The 18,545-nt window shown below is 46.5% G+C and overlaps 1 protein-coding gene across 3 annotated transcripts in view; it reads left to right on the top strand.

The window, feature by feature from the left end:
- Window positions 1-478: 478 nt before the first annotated feature.
- The window catches only part of EDAR (ectodysplasin A receptor), an 88,476-nt gene continuing 70,409 nt past the window's right edge, over window positions 479-18,545 (top strand). The window contains exon 1 of one of the 3 annotated variants that reach the window (XM_040454168.1): window positions 479-746. The gene's annotated coding sequence lies outside the window, so the exon portion shown is untranslated. The remainder of the gene's footprint in view (window positions 747-18,545) is intronic. The other 2 variants (XM_040454166.1, XM_040454167.1) reach the window with 2 other exon arrangements.

Below are 18,545 nucleotides of genomic sequence, written 5' to 3'. Positions count from 1 at the left end.
TTCTGAAGGAAGCAAGGGTCCCTCTCTAAAAAAAAAAAAAAAGAAATTGGGGCCCCTGGGTGGCGCAGTCGGTTAAGCATCCGACTTCAACCAGGTCACGATCTCGCGGTCCGTGAGTTCTAGCCCCGCGTCAGGCTCTGGGCTGATGGCTCAGAGCCTGGAGCCTGTTTCCGATTCTGTGTCTCCCTCTCTCTCTGCCCCTCCCCCGTTCATGCTCTGTCTCTCTCTGTCCCAAAAATAAATAAACGTTGAAAAAATAAATAAATAAAATAAAAATAAAATAAAATAAAAAAAGAAATCAGTGATTTTACAAATTCCAACTTCTGTCTTTCAGGACAGGAAGTCAAGAGCCAGGTGTGTGTGTCCAGTCAGGCTGCAGAGGGGGCTAACCTGCAGAGTGAGGCACCAGCATCTCAGTGCTGGGAGAGGCCTCTAGATGGTGCAGGTGAGTCTGCAGTGAGGGAAAGCCCCTCCACAAGGACTAAGTTCCCACACTCGCAGACAGGACGAGCAGTCAAGGAGTTCCCAGGCAGTCCTTTGCAATAGAAGGAAAGTGGGGCTGGCAGCACAGAGGTGTGTTGCCCCAGGCAGCTCTGCCGGCCTCCAGCGTCGCTGGCCACCTGCCTCTCAGAACACTGCCAGACGGCCACCTGTGAAACCTGGTGGCCTCAGGCGGGACCGTGCCTGCCTTTCTCCACAGACCATCTTCTGCTTGGATTAGAAACTGACCCGCCAGCAGGGTCCAGGTAAGCCTTGGTTCTTCTCTCTGGGTTTTCTAAACTCTTCGGCTGTTTGAGACTGAGGTGTCATCGGCTGAGAAACGGCCTGAGTGCATTTTTGAAATGCACGTCATTTTTGGGTTGCGTTTGAACAAGCTTTACCAATTACTGTGCGTCTGCACTACCAGATCTAAGACCTGAGATTGTTCCTTTGTTTTCAGAAAAACATTAGAAACCCCATTTTGCTCTTGGTTGCACATTTGGTTCGTAAGCCAAACTCTGTGTGTGTTTCGCTGGCTTTAAGATTTTGGCTGCTAAGACCACGGGTGTCTCCAGAGAGCATGAAAAGTTTGTTTCTGAGATTTGCCCTTGAGCCGGGCTCATGGGGAACACACAGCAGCTGGGATTTAGCTGGGCTCGGTACCTGCATCCCCGCCCCAAGTTACCTATGGTGCCCTAAGAGACCTTCCAGGTGTGATTTTGAATCAAGTATGAGACCCGATGTCTCAGATGTCTCTGTTTTCGGGTGCGCAGTGGGGAAAGTACATATTTCTGATGATTAAGGCATTCATTTCCTGCCAAGAGGCTCTTCTCAGTGCTCTGACAGATCAGAGTAGTTTGGGTTCCTGCACAAGAGCCAGCTCTGATTCTCCCGCATCCTGTAGCAACTGCTCCTGTCCTGGGGAGGTGGGGGGGAGGGAGGGGTGGGGCTTCACAGGTTAGGGTAGAGCAAAAGGGGGCAGCTGACTGGGAGGGCAGCATTTGGGGGTCCAAGAGGGACAGTTAAAATAGTAAGGTGCCAGAGTGTAGAGACAGAGTGACAGAGCAGAAGCCCGTCAGTAGGGACATTTGAGAGTTGGTGGGACACAGGATACAACATGGCTGGAGTGAAGGACAGAGAGGGGAGGTTGGCCCCGCTTTTCTGCTGTCGGGCTCACCACTGCTCTGTAGCTCTGAGGTTACATGTCTGAGACACTCTCTAAGAACAAAACAGCAGCTAATTCAAAGTATTAAGGTAAAAAGTTATAATGGATTAAGGAGAAAGGAATCAATTCAAATAGCTAACCTAGAGAATATTCTTGCCTGACTTGATGCTGTAAGATTTCAAAGGGGTAGCCATTTAAAACAGTGAGAGTTACCTTTTGACAAAGTCCACCAAAAAGAGAGTTACTCATCAAAGTTGGGAGACTAGCATTTGTCCATGTGTACCCTTCCCCACTGAAGGAGAAAACTGGGGGCCCTGCTCCGTGCTGGGTCAGCTGGGGCCTCTACGGCACTTTCTCCCCATCCTTCAGTGAGGCAGGCTGTATGTAGGAATATTAATTTGTGACAGCACAGTGGGAGGGTAATCCTGGAAGCACATGTCTTTGGGAGGAAAAGTAAAAAATATTTCCCTGAAAAGTTTGATTTTCACTCTCTGGCATTACCTGATTCTAAAAGTAAAGAAGGTTTTAATATTGTTCAAGATACATATTTGCAAAGCTCAGAAATGTCAGGGGCTCACCCTTCTTTCTTAAGCATCAGCCTGTCCCCATACCCAGCACAGTGCCTGCCAGAGGCAAGAGTCTTACCCCCTGGCCTTACACCCTATTTCACATGGTACAAGTCAAACTGACTCTTAACTATGAAGCACCTTCTCATCAAAGTTCCTTAGGTCCCAAAAGACCAAAGATAGAATCTAGATCACCTGAGTCTCCTTTCTAGGTCCAGGTGAGTAAGTTTTGTGTTTTCCAAAAAATGAAATTGTTCTCAAGGAAATGCCCAGGAACCCAGCTTCCAAGACTCAGGTAGATCTGAAATTCTAACACAGGAGCTGTAAACAGGATGGCATTTGAAAAGCCAGCCCCTCCCGTCACCTTCCTTCCCTCCCTCTACCCATCTCACAACCCCTGGCGTCCTCAGTGTCTTGCCTGCAAGCCTCTCGGCAGCTTTCCTCTGGGCCCTTGTTTTCTTAATTATCCCAGAGAACACCTGCCTGCTCTTCACTTTGATGCTGTTTGAGGCTCCTCCTAGGTGATTCTACCCTCCAATAGTATCATTAATTAACTTACATTAAGCTCACTTAGCACATTAGGTCAATTAGGAAACAGAAGCCCCAACCCTGCCTCAGAGAATGCTGCGTATCACAGCCTATTACAGTGTATCATGCAGTCTGCCTTGAATTCATGTACTGGGGCAGGACTCTTATTCAATCTCTGATTATTATTTTCTGAAAGAATAAAGAAGGGAAAATAAAATGATGTCCCATCATTTAACTTCTGCCCTACATTTCCAGACCATTTTACAAATCATTTTTCGTACAAGTCTTCCCTATTTTCAGAATAAGGAGGTGGAACCTTAGAAAGGTTAAGTGACCTGCTCAGCCCCATATAACCTCTAATGATCGTGATGCCAATAGTAACCCAGGGCATCATGCTGTGTAATTTATAATTAGGAGGACAGGGACTAGACCTCTGTTCCCTGCCTCTGCGGCTGATACGCTTGCCTCTGTAAGGACATGTGGAGAAGGTTCTGGGACAACCACCTGGTAAACCTGAGGGTAGCGGGAGCAAACTTCTGCCCTTTGTAGATCCCAGCCCTCACACCACACTGTTTGCTGGCATCTGTCATCATCAGAGACAGGGCAAAGGAGAAAGTAATCTACATTCCATTGCTGTGAGCCATCTCTGTGAAGGCTTGGAGATAGAGGAAATATTGGTGTAAGAAATACAAAGCTGCTGTTTGTATATAGTACAAATGTAGCCAAATATCAGTGGTCTCAGGTACTCCAATCCAGGAATAAATGGCTTTGGGGTTCAGGCATCCCAGTGAATTGGGGCCTGTTAGTACAAACAAATGAGACTGGACTAGTTTTTCACCATTGCCCTGAGGTCATCACAGAGCAGTGCCCAAGGTGGTGACCCTGAACAATGAAAGCCAAGGAAAAAGCTTTGCCCAAGGACTTAGCATTAGGGTGGGCCATTCGTTTGCTAGCAAATAAGGGAACCTACAATCTGAGGTGACTTCAATTCTTCCAGCATAGTGGATACTCAGTGAAAGTGCAGTTGACCCTTGAACAGTACAGGTTTGAACTGCATGGGTCCACTTACGTGTGGATTATATATATATATATATATATATATATATATATATACAGTACAGTACTGTAAATGTGTTTTCTTTAGGATTTTCATTTATTTATTTATTTATTTATTTATCTATTTATTTATTTATTTATGAGAGAGAGAGAGAAAGAAGGCATGAGCAGGGGAGGGCAGAGAATAGGGAGACACAGAATTTAAAGCAGGCTTCAGACTCTGAACTGTCAGCACAGAGCCCAATGCGAGGCTCAAACTCACCAACAGTAAGATCATGACCTAAGCCAAAGTTGGACGCTAAACTGACCGAGCCACCCAGGTGCCCCAGAATTTTCTTAATAACATTTTATTTTCTCTAGCTTATTTTTTTGTAAGAATACACTCTATCATATATATAACATACAAAATATATGTTATTCAACTGTGTTTCTTATCAGTAAAGCTTCCAGTCAACAGTAGGCTTTTAGTAGTTAAATTTGGGGCAGTCAAAAGTTCTTTGTGGATTTTTCACTGCTCAGGCGTTGGTGTACCAACCCCCACATTGTTCAAGGGTTAGCTGTATGTCCAATGAATGAATGAATGAATGAGATCCTTCCAAGAAAGGCCACTAGTTGTTCTAATCACACAGTGGGGAGCAAGGGGTTTCCCAACATCACAGTACCCTAAATCAACAAGCAAACAAATTCCAATTAACAAAGCTACCCTCTGGGTACAGAGACATGTGTGATTTCTTAAAGGGTAGGTGCCCACAAGTGTTAAATACGGTTTGGCTACAAGGTGGAACAGACACATGCTGGCAAAGCTGGAGACCCTGCCTCCTCTACCCAGCTTCCCACCCCCAGAAATGCCCAGAGGTCTGTACACACTGTTACCCATGTAACTAACCAGGAGGCCTTTGTTTTCCACTTCTAACAAGTCAGATCACTGTGGAAAGCAGATGAGTGGTAATAAGCCTTGTGTAGGGAAATGCATGTGTGTTGATAGCCACAGCTGTGCCACCCACCAAGCTTATATCATCCCCAGTCACTTCCCAACCCAGTAAATCAAACTCTGCACATGGCAGGAAGGTGCCTTGGCTTCTGAGTTCCAATGGAATCAGCAAGCAGAGGAGTAACAGCCACAGTCATGTTGTCATTACTAGTAGTGACGAGGCCCAGGGTGCATGGAAGCCAAGCTTAGCTGTGGTATTTCTAGATCCCTTAAGATTGATACTGTTAAATGATACCACTAAGTGGCTGTACACAAGCTACTAAGAGGTGAACCCAAATACTGAAATAGGATATTAGTCTCCTGAAAATAATAGGGAGATAATTCTGCCGACAACACTCTAATCCTGACAAAAGGTGCTTTCTTAGGAGATGAAGAAAGACATGTAGGTCTAGACAACAGATGATGGGGGGGGCAGTGTCATACTTTTGACAACTGTCAGATGAGTACCAAATCTTTTCTCTTAACATTTCCTTTTTTGCCATATTTCCAATTCCATATTTCTTAAACGTCAGGCACAGAAAGAGATGAAGGTAGGATTTCATATTGATTTTAATATACAATACCATGGGTGAGGACAGGAGATTCCCTGTTGCATGGAGCTTACATACTAGTGCAAAGAGGGAAGCTATAGTACATTAACATGGATGTAGTTTCAGGTAAATCCAATGCCATGAAGAAATAAATAATCAGGGCAAGCCGAGAGAAAGCACTGGGGGGAAAGGGCCCCCTGAGATGTTATCTGAGTAAAACCCTAAGTGAAGTGAGGGAGGAAACCAAGCAGAGGCCCTGGGGTGAGACAAACCCAAGACATGCCATCACCAGCAGGAAAGCAATGTGGCTACAGCAGAGGGAAAGGTGGGAAAAACAGGAGATGAGAGAAGGGAGCCAGGAGTCAGAGCATGCCAGGCTACAGACTGTGGTAAGAAGTCTGGGTTTTCATGGCAGGAGATGGGAAGGCAACGAAAACCATACATGAACTCAGTGCTGAGGTTCAGCTATGATTATTCATGCCCTGTGCCATTCTGGGACCATCAGTGCCCATAGCATGCCAGTTGGTATGTTGTGAAACCCACCTCCACCTGTCATGAGTCAGGTCTTCCGGTGTGCTCTTTCTGAGAGGGCCAGTCTGGCTGACAAGCAAGCAGAAGGGGCAGTCAGCAGGAGAAACTTGGCAGGGTGGTAGGATGACCCCTTTCTTAAATTTTTTTTTTGTTTATTTATTTTTGAGAGAGAGAGGGCATAAGCAGGGGAGGGCCAGAGTTAGAGGAAGACATAGAATCTGAAGCAGGCTCCAGGCTCCGAACTGTCAGCACAGAGGTTCAAACCCACAGACTATGAGACCATGACCTGAGCCAAAGTTGGACACCTAACCAACTGAGCTACCCAGGCACCCCAGGATGATCCCTTTCAACCCAACATCTGTTCCCATTGCAATTAACAAACAACAGGCCCCTCCTGAGAAAATTTTTGAAGATTCCAACTTGAAACGCATGCTTACATTTTTTTTTAATTTTTTAATGTTTATTTATTTTTGAGAGAGAGAGACAGAGTGTGAGCAAGGAAGGGGCAAAGAGAGAGGGGGACACAGAATCTGAAGCAGGCTCCAGGCTCTGAGCTGTCAGCACAGAGCCCGATGTGGGGCTCGAACCCACAAACCACGAGATCATGACCTGAGCTGAAGTCAGATGCTCAACCAACTGAGCCACCCAGGTGCCCGCATGCTTACATTTTTTAAAGTCTCAAACTAGAAAGAAAACACTGAACATTCTTATAGAGTCCAACATTGCCTCCTACCTCTTTGCACCCTACCTGATCCTCCCACAGCCAACTCTGAGCCCCAAGCCAGCTCCACTCACCCCATTTCTCACTTGGAGGTAGCAGGCCAAGAAGCTCTGATAGCACAGCCCAGCACACTGACATTCAGTTAGGAAGCCTCTTCTGGGCATGCTGTTGGGGAACTAATTGAGAGATCAATTTCATACCCAGTTTGGCATGCCAGAGCTATTCTTGTCCATTGCACATGGTCCTAGGAGCTGGGGAGAACGCTGGATGCTCAGCCCTGTGCAGCAGGTGGCTCACCAACACCTGGCAAGTTTGATTTCTTTCCAAGTAATAAGATGGATTAGGGTGGAAGGTCAGCCTAAAGGAAGAGACCCTATCGCAGGGAAGCCCAGGGCAGTGAGAGCACATGGATGGGTCATGAAGGAGGAAGTGGGGGTGGACTCAGGGGCTTAGCATCTGGCCAGGCTCCTGATACTGTACAGAGAGGCCCGAGACCACAAAGGATGGTCAGATGGGATGCACACATCTGTTGCTTTGGCTGATTTTGTTTACCTGGCAAATATGGTTTTATGGTTTAATATTTTGATTGAGGCTTTGTGTGCTTGCATAACAAACATTACTTCTGGCCCAGAAAAACCATAATCCTTAAATATACTGAAATGCACTGCACTTTCTTAAAAGCACCTCAGAGGGCTTTCAAGGTTCATTTTCTTTAAGATTTAGTCCTTAATAATGGCTAGAAATGGCTGTTCCTAAACCTTCCTGTCCATAATGAAGAAAATCCATCAGAATGGACACTTTGGGGATGTGGCTGTTTAGATGCTCCACAGTCTGCAGAAAGCCAGCATCTGGGAAGAGTGCAAGCCAAAGAAGGCGCCAGGCAGCTGGGCAGGGTGGCATTTGTAAATGGCACAAGCCAACTGTGCTTGATGGTTTTCTGCTTGATGGATTCCTTCCTGGGCAATAAAATCTTCAGTATCATTTAAACTAGAAGATTTTAAGGGAATTTCAGCAGAACCCCTTTTGAAGTTTAGCTCATTCTTGCAGAGATGGGGAGAGAGAGACCCATCCTTGAGATATGTGAACACGCAGCAGACATCTGATCTATCCGGGTGGCCTCTGGCAGGAACCAGCCCTGTTCCGACAACCACTGTGATGTGAGCTAGTGTCTTGGTCTCCCAACAGCACTCATTTAAGCAATTTTACTCCTCATTTTATGGACAGAAGAAACCAAGGCAGGGACATTCCAGTGACTCGGGACACTCGGTTTTGAGTCAAGTCTGAGAACCAAGAGACCAAACTTCCACCACCATCGCTGCCAGTTGGTTTCCAGCATGAGGTTTCCACATGAAATTCATTATCCAAACAGACCACACACAGCTCTCTGACTTCTGCAACTGGCGTGTGTGAGGGAAGCGGCACTTGAGAATATTACCCTGATGATTATCACAGTTGCTGCTTTTCAAGGCAAATATTTATTTTGTGAGGATTGCAAAACTAAGAATAGTAGAATGTGGAGCTCCTCCTTATGTTTACAGAATAAACAGAATTGAGACACTGATAAATGCAATGTCCCTTGTTCACTGAAGAACCAGCTGTTTGCCTCCTGCATCAATTAAATAAGAGCAGGGGCCTCTGGAGGTGCAGGTCTCCATCGGGCTGAGCATCCTTCTGCCCACCCCGCTGGGTTCTAGTCAGGAGGACTTGGGCTCCCTGTGTGTAAAGTGAATGGTGGGTTTGGGGAGCATCTTTCCTGTTTGCCTTGGTGGCCTGAACAATACTTCCCCAGGGCCTCCCTGGAGGTTTACCTTCTTAAATTAGAGAGGCCACAGCATTTGCCATAATTTAACAGGCTACAAACTTTGCCTGGGGTTTTTAAAGAAGATCTGAAGGAAATAGAAGACCTGGCTCCTGTTCTTAGAGCCCATTGTATTAAAAGGAAGAAGAAGGACAAATAGCCACATATTCACACACAAATAGACCAATTCATATAAGAAATGGAAATACACAGTGCTTCCCACATTGCATTGCACTGAAATCATGTGTTCAGGGGCTGTCTCCAGAGTTGCACTGAATGGTGCTCTCTGAGGCCAGGAGAATATCTCCATAGGGAGCCCACCTATGGTCTCTAGCACCTAGCATGTGCCTGGCACATAGTAGGCCCTCAGTAAATGTTTACATAAACCATCCTTTATGGAACACTTACTACCTTCACATTTGCATTTTATTTAACCTGTGTAACAATCCTAAGAAGTAGAAATTATCATCACAGTGTCACAGAGGTGAGGTGACTTGCCCAAGAGCTCCCTCCTGGTAAGTGACATTTCAGCCCAGGTTCACAAACCTCAACTTGGTGCCTTTTCTATGGACTCCTTCAAAGATCAGATCTGGGTTGGGCTGTTGCAAATTATATTGAAATGTAACTTTATATCATAACTTTCAGACGTAGAACATGATTTCTACCTAGGCAGATATCTAAAATCCTAGATATTTTGAGTTGCCCAGATCCCTTTGCAGATAGCCCTGCCGGTTGGGCCCAGAGTCTGTGCACATGTTGTTTGAGGCAGCAGGATGCTGGGGCTGGAGAAGAAAACAGAATCTCTCTTTCCAACCCTTAAGACCAAGAGCAAACCAGGAAGCCTCTGTCCTCACAATGGCAGTGTCAGAACTGTAGGAGACCTAAGACAAGCCAGATCCACTTTAACTTCAGAGGCCTTTCTTCTGTGATGTTGAACTGGACCTGTCCTATTGGGGTCATACTGAAGTGGACACACCATGGGAAGTGGGCACAGCCATAGGAGGTGACCTGGCTTGAGGAAGGATGCTGAGGCCAGGGGCCATGTGGAAGTGTGGGCCAGAGCACAGCTTCTTGCGTCCAGTGGTTGTGGGTCCAAGTCCTGGCTCCTCCATGTGCTGGTGATGGGATTGTGGACATTTGTTGTTGGGTATTGTGTGTCAGTTACCTGAGAAAGGATAACAGTACTCAGCTCATGGGATCATTGTGCAGAAAGAAGTGAATCGAGGCAGGCAGAGCTTTTAGAACAAGAAGGGGCACCTGTAAGTCTTGTCAATGCTCTGCATGTACTCATGGGACGAATTTAATGTGGCAGCTAGATCTCTGCTTATCAGTCATTCACAGTGGTTTGATGAAGGCCAAGTCCATCTGAGGTGTGATAGGAACAACCTATGAATTTGGCCAGTATCCAGAATACTCCTAGGGCCCTGCAGTTAAGGAGCAGCTACTCAGAGGACAGGGCAGGGTCTGTGAGCTCCATGGGGTGTGGTGTCTGGTTGGCCACCGCTATCAGTGACACCTTGACACACTTGGGCCACAATGGCCTTCCTGCTGCTCCTCATATAAGCCACAACATGCTGCGCCTGCTCTTCTTTCTCCCCAGAATGTTCTTACCCAGAATCTCTGTTTCATTCATCCCCTTCAGGTCTCTTCTAACAAGTCACCTGATCACAGAAACCCTCCCTGGCTCAACTCAGACTAAAAGAGTGCTCCCACCCCAAAACTCCTGTTTTTAGCATTGGTCACTAGATGACTCACTATACACATAATGTAACCTAGGGATCATCATACATGAGCCCAGAGGTTGGTAGGCAATCAAGGTTAGAATCTCATTTAGAAGCATGTATCGCTGCTGAGACCAGATGCAGGCATGCCTGCCCAACCTGGGAATGGGAATTTCCTTCTGCTCTTTGCAGCCTCACAAGGTAGGTTTCACTCTCCCCTCCCCTGCTGTGGTTTCAGGATGTGACTCTCAGGAGACTTCCTGGGAGTTTCTCATTGCAGCTCAGTGTGGAATCAGCGAAGCAAATAGGGGAGATGATGAACGGAGCAAAGGTTAAATAACAACTAAGAGGTGTGGCCGTAGTTGAGTTTCCAATGAGGAACCCAGAAAGCAGGGAGTGCCCCATGCTCCAGGCCACACCCACCCATGCAGCCTTGCAGCACTGGCACTACTCAGCACAGGTGTGTGCATTATCATGCACGTGCACTGCAGGCTGGGGGGCAGAGGGGGGGATGCAAGTTATCACACTTTGTCACAGGTGTTGGGGCTGCAGTCCCTTCCCCACCTGCCCCTGCCCCACAGACCCACGGGCCACCCTGCCTCCCCAAATTCTGCCATCAGAGACCAGTCAGGAGCCCATCAGGAAACACGGTGCATGCCAGATGATCAAGATGAAAAAGTTTTGTTTGAGGAGCCAGTCATTCTAGAACTGAGAGCAGGGCAAAGAGGACCACAGGTCTGCCTTCCCAGACTTACCTGTCTTTTCACCTGTTGACTGCTATTGCCTGAAATCTGCAAGCCCTCCCCTGGGTCTTCAGTTCTTGACATAATTCATCGAACCCTGGGTGGAGCCACAGTGTCCGGGTCTCAGCAGCTTTGCCATCTGACATCTCCCCACTTCCTGGGGCTTCTTTCCCATCCTTCCCTTTGCACATTCTTCATTTGTCCTGGTTTGGATGAACAGCTCCACTGAATCATGCAGTCCCTGCCTCAGAATTCCCAGGTGGGGCGAGGCTTCACTATCACTGCCCCCCAGCCCCTGGCGCCCTCCTCAGCTGCTCTGGGGTGCCTGTGGAGCATGTGTGTGTGTGTGTGTGTGTGTGTGTGTGTGTGTGTGTGTGTGTCTTTGAGAGAAGAGAGTGAAATGCAACAACCATGAGAGCTCGGGATGAGGCCTAGACCAGGCTAGGGGTGGAAGAGTGAGGGGCAGAAGTTGCCTGGTGTGGGCACCAGCAAAGGAGCTGGTCAGAGGGGCCGAGTTTCACCAGATGGAGGCAGCAAACCTGGGACGGTGATACCTTTATTTCCTGCACATCTGGGGTCTAAGCTGCATATTCTCCTTTAACTAATGGCAAGAGGTCCATTCCTTAGTGTTAGATAAGTGTTAGATACTTGGAAGGCGTGGTGAAGAAAGGCAGAGGGAGGTCCTCAGCTTCACTGGGTGGTTTAGCATCTATGAGTTTTAAGTGAATCTCATTTTCTACAACACTGAACATCTTTGGAGCTGGCACTTCTCTGCTTACTGAATAGACACCTGAGCCCTCACTGGAAATGGACCATCTGCTCCTTATGCACCCCTGCCCCCTGCCCCCTGCTGAAAACTCTTGAGAGTTAATGGTTTCATTTTAGAAAACTTTCAAATTGTATTCATTTGAGTTTACATTAGCTGCTTCCTTCGTTCTGTGTGGATTATTCTCCTGTTGGGTTTCATTTAACCAAATTTGCAGTTGTGCTAACACATTCATTGATGCCCTCCTGCTCAGAATGGATTTTTCTAAGTATTTTCTCTGGCTTTACTGATAGACTGTATCCATACTGAAACTCTCCATATCGGGCAGTTTGGCATTTGCTTCAAAACCTGTTTCTTCTGACCATACTTCACTACATCTCAGATGCTAACAAGTTAGTTTTAATATTTTAATAGTTAAAACTTATGATTTATAAAAAGCACTGTAAAAACAAAGTAACACACAAAAAAATGCTTCTCTCAGTGCCATCAGCCTCAGCAACTATTAGGAGGATCTATGCTTTCCATAAACATGAAGATCCCCTGGAGGTCTACTTTTTAGAAATACATGGTGAAATTCTGAGTCTTTAAAAAAAATCTTTTAAACATGCTGATTAGCAAAGATACCCAGAACCTGCCAATTTCAATATTTTTTGTGAGCTTTTTTTAAATGAGTTTCTTGTATTTAATTAGACTTAAAGAGAGACCTGGCCACCTAACAAGATTATGGTTGTTGGGAGCCAGAGAGGTACAACCGGGCATTCTCGGCCTGGATAGTATATTTTATCCCTTAAAGCACTACTCCCATACCCTTTCTGTATCCTTTTGTACTTCAAAGACTAGTTATGGGTTCCTAAAAGATATTTCCCAGTGAAGGCAGCACCCTAGCAGGCCTTACCCAGAGGCACAACCCATGCAGGGCCAGCCCTTGTGCTTCCCTGTGTAGATGCCCTCCATGAGAAGAAAAATGACTGCAGCCCACCCAGTTCTGTTGGATGAGGTTGGTTGGGGGTCTTCCATTAGAAATAGGCTCCTTGAAGGGTCTCATTTTATCCATAGATGCCACAAATCCTGTCTACGTATAAGAATAAACACATACTATTAAACCCTAATCTATCATAGTGTATGATGTCTTGCACTTAATAAAAGTTAGAAAGTGATTATTTGCATGAATGAGAGATTAAGCAAGAAAAGAAGAAACAAATGATGGTTTTTCCCTCTAAGCAGGAGCTGTGCTAAGGCCCAGAAAACCTATACTGGCCTTTCGCAGACTCTGAAGCCTGTTGCCACTGTCAGTTGTGAAGTCTTGTATTAATTAGAGTTTTGCAGGCTTTTTCAGCAATGGAAACAAGAAAGACTCTTTCAATGAGAAGGTAAATGTGAGTCTTGAAGTTGAGGAAGCAGGTATTGGAAGAGGGAACTGTCAGATGTGACAAGTCCTTCATAATATCTGGAATCATTTTTCAACTCAGAGAATATTCAGAAAGGGCAAGATCTTCAAAGAGCCAATGGCAAGAGGCCACAGACCTCTGTGGAAGCACTGATGAAGGCAGCGAAGGCAGTGAAAGCAGAGCTCTTGGCCAGGAGTCCAGGACATTTCAGTTCACTTGGGTGTTCCCCTTTCTGGAAACATGTAGGGGCCAGCCACTGGTGGGCTACCAGCATCATCAGGGCACTATTGCTGACTTGCTGCAACTGCACAGTTACCTTCCTAACAGTGAGCTGTTTCTTTCCTGTGCTGGGAAGTAACCGTTGTCCTGGGGCACCCGCAGACATCTCTTCACCTTGCCCCATACCCAGATGCAGATTTCTAATGCCATTCTCAAATGGTACCAGAATTCCTTGGAAAGGGGGTTCATTAGTGGGTTGGGTCAGGAAAATACAAAACAAGCCTGGTGCATCCTCTAGTGCCAGGAAGTAAGAAAGTGCTAAAAAAAAAAAAAAAATGAGGGTATGTCAAAGGCACAGAGGAATCAACTGAAGGAGCTCCCAGTCACCAGAGCTGGAGTAACCTGAGTGATGAATAAAATAGTAGTGGATTATAATCCAAAATGTAAAAGAAATATCCATGCATCCTAAAATAAATATCCATATAAATAAATGATGGATGGAAGGAAGGAAGGAAGGAAGGAAGGAAGGAAGGAAGGAAGGAAGAGACAAGAGACAAATCTTCCATACAGAAGAATTTGAAATAGCTTGTGTGGACACTCCCCTCTCAAGGAGGTAGAGAACAACTCCCCACCCCCTTAGAGTGGAGCTCATAGTCAGCAGTCACCCAGAGTCCAAACAGGACACTAAAAATGGAGAAAAGTTACTTTAGAATGGAAAGGCCTGTCAGGCTCCAGGTCAGTATCAACCGTGACACATTATATTGGCACTATGTACACCTGACATGATGTAATGAAAAGGACACTTTACTGCTGTGATCTTCCTCCCCAAAACCCATAACCCCAGTCTGACCATAAAAACATGGAATGAGCCCCAAATTAAGGTACATTCTACAGAACACCTGACCAACACTCCTCAAAACTGTCAAGGTCATCAAAACAGTGAAAGTCTGAGAAACTATCACAGCCTGGGGGAGCCTAAGGTGATGTGGAGATTAAATGTAGTGTAATGTGGTGTCCTGAATGTCATCCTGGGACAGAGAAAGGACATTAGGGAAAAATTAATGTGTGGATGTTGGTTACTTATCATGTGCTATTATGGGCTCATCAGTTGTGATAAATGTATCAGACTAATGTAAGGCCCATCCCTGGGTTCAGACCCCCTTTCCCCACCCCAGCACCTCAGACTTTGGGAAGGTTACAGCTCTTGGGGTGCTGGCCCATCCCTTGTCCCCTGAAGACAGCCTAACTTCTGTAGGCAGTGTCCTTGCACTGAGGGGTGGACTCTGAGGAAAAGCAGATTCAGGGATGGGCTCTGGTTCTCCAGTCCAACTGTGAAGGTGGTCCTCATGTGGGAGGCTGCAAAATGACTGGGTTTCTGCCTCCAAGAACTTCTGGATCTCCACCAGAATCCTGCAAGCTGCATGTGTTCGATGCATGCCTGGTGGGGCAGCGCACATGGTGGAAAGACCTAGAATTCCACCTTTGCCACTTAACATTAAGTTCCTTCTCCCCTCCGAGTCTGTTTCATTGTCAGTGAAATGGGAGTAATGTCTACTTTTCATGGTTTAAGGATTGAAATAATGCTTGCAAAGAGGATACCTCTTTAACCTATAATCCACCATCAATATGTGACACCTTTCATTTTTATCATTCCTATTTGGAAAATGAACATACAAGAAGGTCTATGTCTCCTAGAGATAGAATGTTAAGACTTTTGTGAACAAAGCTGAGGCTTACAGCTCCATACTTAGTTGATGATGGATAAGAACTTTGTGCTGAAAATATCCTGGGGGCCTGATCTTGAACCCCAGGAAAAGTCATTAAGTTAGTTTCATAAAACCAGAGACCAGCAGAGTGTCCATGAGAGCCCAGTGTTAAAGGGCCTTTGAGAATTCTGAGATGTTTTTCTTATGAGGGTATGGAAAGCCAAGCTTGTGGCTGCAAGCCAAGCAGTTTGCAGTGTTTGGAGTCCATCATGAACGAGCCATGTTATGAATGCAGCCCTGGGCTCCCCAACTGGCTCTTTGGAGAATGCATTCTTCATTTTGTTTCCTCAGAGGCAGCCAGTACCTTGGCAGGTGGAGGGGGAAAGGCATGTGGTTCTAGGAGCCACTGCTTGCAGGCTAGGACTATTCTAGTACAAAGCAGAGTCAGGGGCTCTACTCACTGCCAGGGTTCAGGGCAAGACACCCTTGGGCACTAGAAGGCTCTGGGGATCCCTCGAGGTTGAGCTGCTGTGGGGACAGGGCTACCAGCTGCTGTTCTTACCCTACCACCTGCCTCCTCTGGCCACTGCTGGGAGGAACAATCCCATTTCCCTTGGCCTGTTTTCATGCAGGGCAGGGAGGTGGCATTGTGAATACTTGGTGAAGCATTCTCATAGGAAATACTAAATTGCAGCGTTCTGGGCATGCCTAGCTTAGAAAGCTCATGAAGGCAGAGGGAAGAATCTTGCTAGCCAAGGAGAGGTCAGGGAGTATGGATGGAAGAAGAGGCACAGACACAGCCTTGCGTCCACCACCTTTTCTCACACCCTTTCTGAGTCTCAGAATCTAGTTTCTGGGCCACCGGCCATTGTCTGGTCATTAACAAATCAGCTGGGTGTTGTTTGTTTGCTTTTCAAATTAGCCAGACAAGTTGCCACTCCAGTGCAATCACAGCCATGGCTACAAGACAGACAGAGTAGGAGAAAACTCCATCCACCCTATGCAGACATTGCCTCTGCCAACTCTTGGCATGCAGGGCAGACATCCTGTTTCTGAACCAAGGTTGTAGCTGTGTTTTCCAAAGCTGCCTCAGCCTGACCCAGCCTTGCCCCCAGCCCTCCTGCAGCCTGGCAGGGCTGGAAAGGGCAGTGGCTGGGATGTTCGCATGGAAGCCAGCCAGAAGGGCACGGCAGATGCCTCAGGGGCTTCCAGAAAGGAGTGGGGACCACAGCATGACTGTGTCTGTGCCATGACCACATTGTGCCATGCCCTGCCTCCCTCTGTGTTTAGATTTCATTGTCATTGTCTGCTTTAAACCCTAAGCTCCTAAAAAACTGGGGTCAGCATTTCTATTTAAGTTCTATGGAACAGAACCTGATGCCACATGGATGTTTCGCCAGATGTGTGGCTGAAATAGCAAAGGACTCAAAGGTGAAGTAAAACAAATGACCCCAAAACTTAGCAACTTAAGACAATAGACCTTTGCCATCTCACACCATTTTGAGGGTCAGGGTCAGGGAGTGGTTCAGCTGGGTGGTTCTGGCTCAGAGTCTCATGAGGTTGCAGTCGGCTGGGGCTGTACCACCTGAGGGCTTGATGGAGGTGGAGGAGCCATCTCTAAGGAAGCTCATCTGGATGGCTGCTGGCAGGAGGCCTCAGTTGCTCACCATGTGAGCCTCTCCGCAGGCTGCTGGAGTGTTCCCATGACATGGCAGCTGAGCGATCCAAGACAGAGCAAGCAGGAAGCTACAGTGCCTTTTATGACCCAGTCTCTGAGGCAGCACACAATCTCTCCTGCTTTTTCTTCTGGTTGGAAGTGAGTCACTAAGACCAACCCATACTCACAGGGAGGGAAAAATTAGGCTCCACCTTCGAAAGGCAGTGTCAGAGTTTGTGTACGTGTACTAAACCAGACACCTGATTTCTAATCCTAGCTTGTCTCTGGCTACTATGTGACCTTGGGCAAATCACTTCAAATCTGTAGGCCTCTGTTTCTTCTATAAAATCAGAGAGCTGACTAGATGTCTCAGAACCTCTCCTAAGCCCTCATGCCCTATCATTCATTCATTCTATGTATTCATTAACTAAACATTTATTCAGTTCTTACTTTGTGTCTAGCTCTCTTCTTGATTCCTGTCTTCATGCTGGAATACCTGGGGAGCTTCTAAAAAATGCTGGTGCCTGGAACCCACCCAAGAAATTCAGCTTTAATTGATCTGGGGTGGAGCCCAGGAGCTCCACGGTCTTAAAATACCCACCCCAACGTGATACCATTGTGCAGGAAGGATTGAGGACTATTGTTTTAGAGTCATAACCTTGAACTTTGATGGGTACACGAATCACCTGGGGATCTGGTTAAAATGCAGATTTTGATGCTGTGGGTCTGGAGTGAGGCTTCAAATTCTGTATCCCTAACAAACTCCCAGGTAATACAATGCATTCTGAGGACTACACTTTGAGTGGCAAGTTTCTCGTTGCTGGGACAAAGGTGCAGAAGTACAAGAATAATTCCCACCCCCAAAGAGCAAGAATCTAGTTGAAGAGGAAGACATAGCATGAAAATGTAAACAGCACCCTAAGACCTAAGTGCCCAGTATGTGGCCCAGATGTGACATACCAGGGATCAAGCTTGATGTGGTGAAGGGTATCCTAGGAGTATCCCACTCCTGCCTGGACTGTCACTCACTGCTGAGACATCATTCCCTCCTGTCTCTCCATCAGCAACATGGAAGGTGGGCAGGAAGTCCAGGCCCTACTGTGATCTCTGGAAGTCTTTTACAAGTTAGTGTGTTTAACTGAACAGTAGTTCAGTCCACAGGGAAAGAAAAAAATTAGCAAATCTATTATTTGTATTTGTTCGGTCTTGTAGAATATTCCCAAGAGGAGTTTATTGTTTAGGGAGCCTGCTTTTTTTGATGCCACTAAAGTGTGTTTTCTGAACTTGAAATTCTAGGCTTATGGAAATTCTAGTAAAATTTCTTTTAATGAAACCTGCAAGTAACCATTGTTCTATTTTTTCTTCTTTCTCTCATGGTTTTTCTGTTTGTTTTGCTGGGTCCTCTTCCTGTCTCCGGAATAAGGAGAAACTGGAAGGTTCACAGAACCTCAGTTGTTAAAAATTTTTTTTTCAACGTTTTTTATTTATTTTTGGGACAGAGAGAAACAGAGCATGAACGGGGGAGGGGCAGAGAGAGAGGGAGACACAGCATCGGAAACAGGCTCCAGGCTCCGAGCCATCAGCCCAGAGCCTGACTCGGGGCTCGAACTCACGGACCGCGCACAGAACCTCAGTTGTTAGCAGAAGCCCTGCTCCTCCTGGATTACTCTCTTCCCTTAGAACCAGTCCTGACTCCTGGGCTCACTGCCCAGGAGTGGGTGGGCTGACCACACTCACTCAACCTCCCAGCGCTGACCTGGCTCCTAAGGGCCTGTCCAGGCGTGTCCATGTGGTGCCTGCTCCTGGCTCCTCACATCCTAAGGAATTACTTCTTAGATTCTTTTTTTTTTGTCAACTGAAGTATAGTCGACATACAATGTTACATTAGTTTCAGGTGTGCAACATATGGCTGGACAATTCTATACGTTCTGTAGTGTTCACCACAGTAAGTATAGCCACCATCTGTCACCATACAACCT

Source organism: Herpailurus yagouaroundi, unplaced genomic scaffold, assembly GCF_014898765.1.
Source record: "Herpailurus yagouaroundi ecotype Mexico unplaced genomic scaffold, PumYag 210, whole genome shotgun sequence".
NCBI classification, from domain to species: domain Eukaryota; kingdom Metazoa; phylum Chordata; class Mammalia; order Carnivora; family Felidae; genus Herpailurus; species Herpailurus yagouaroundi.
The sequence above is the reverse complement of the archived record's forward strand: the minus strand, read 5'-3'. Positions and strand labels throughout refer to the sequence as shown.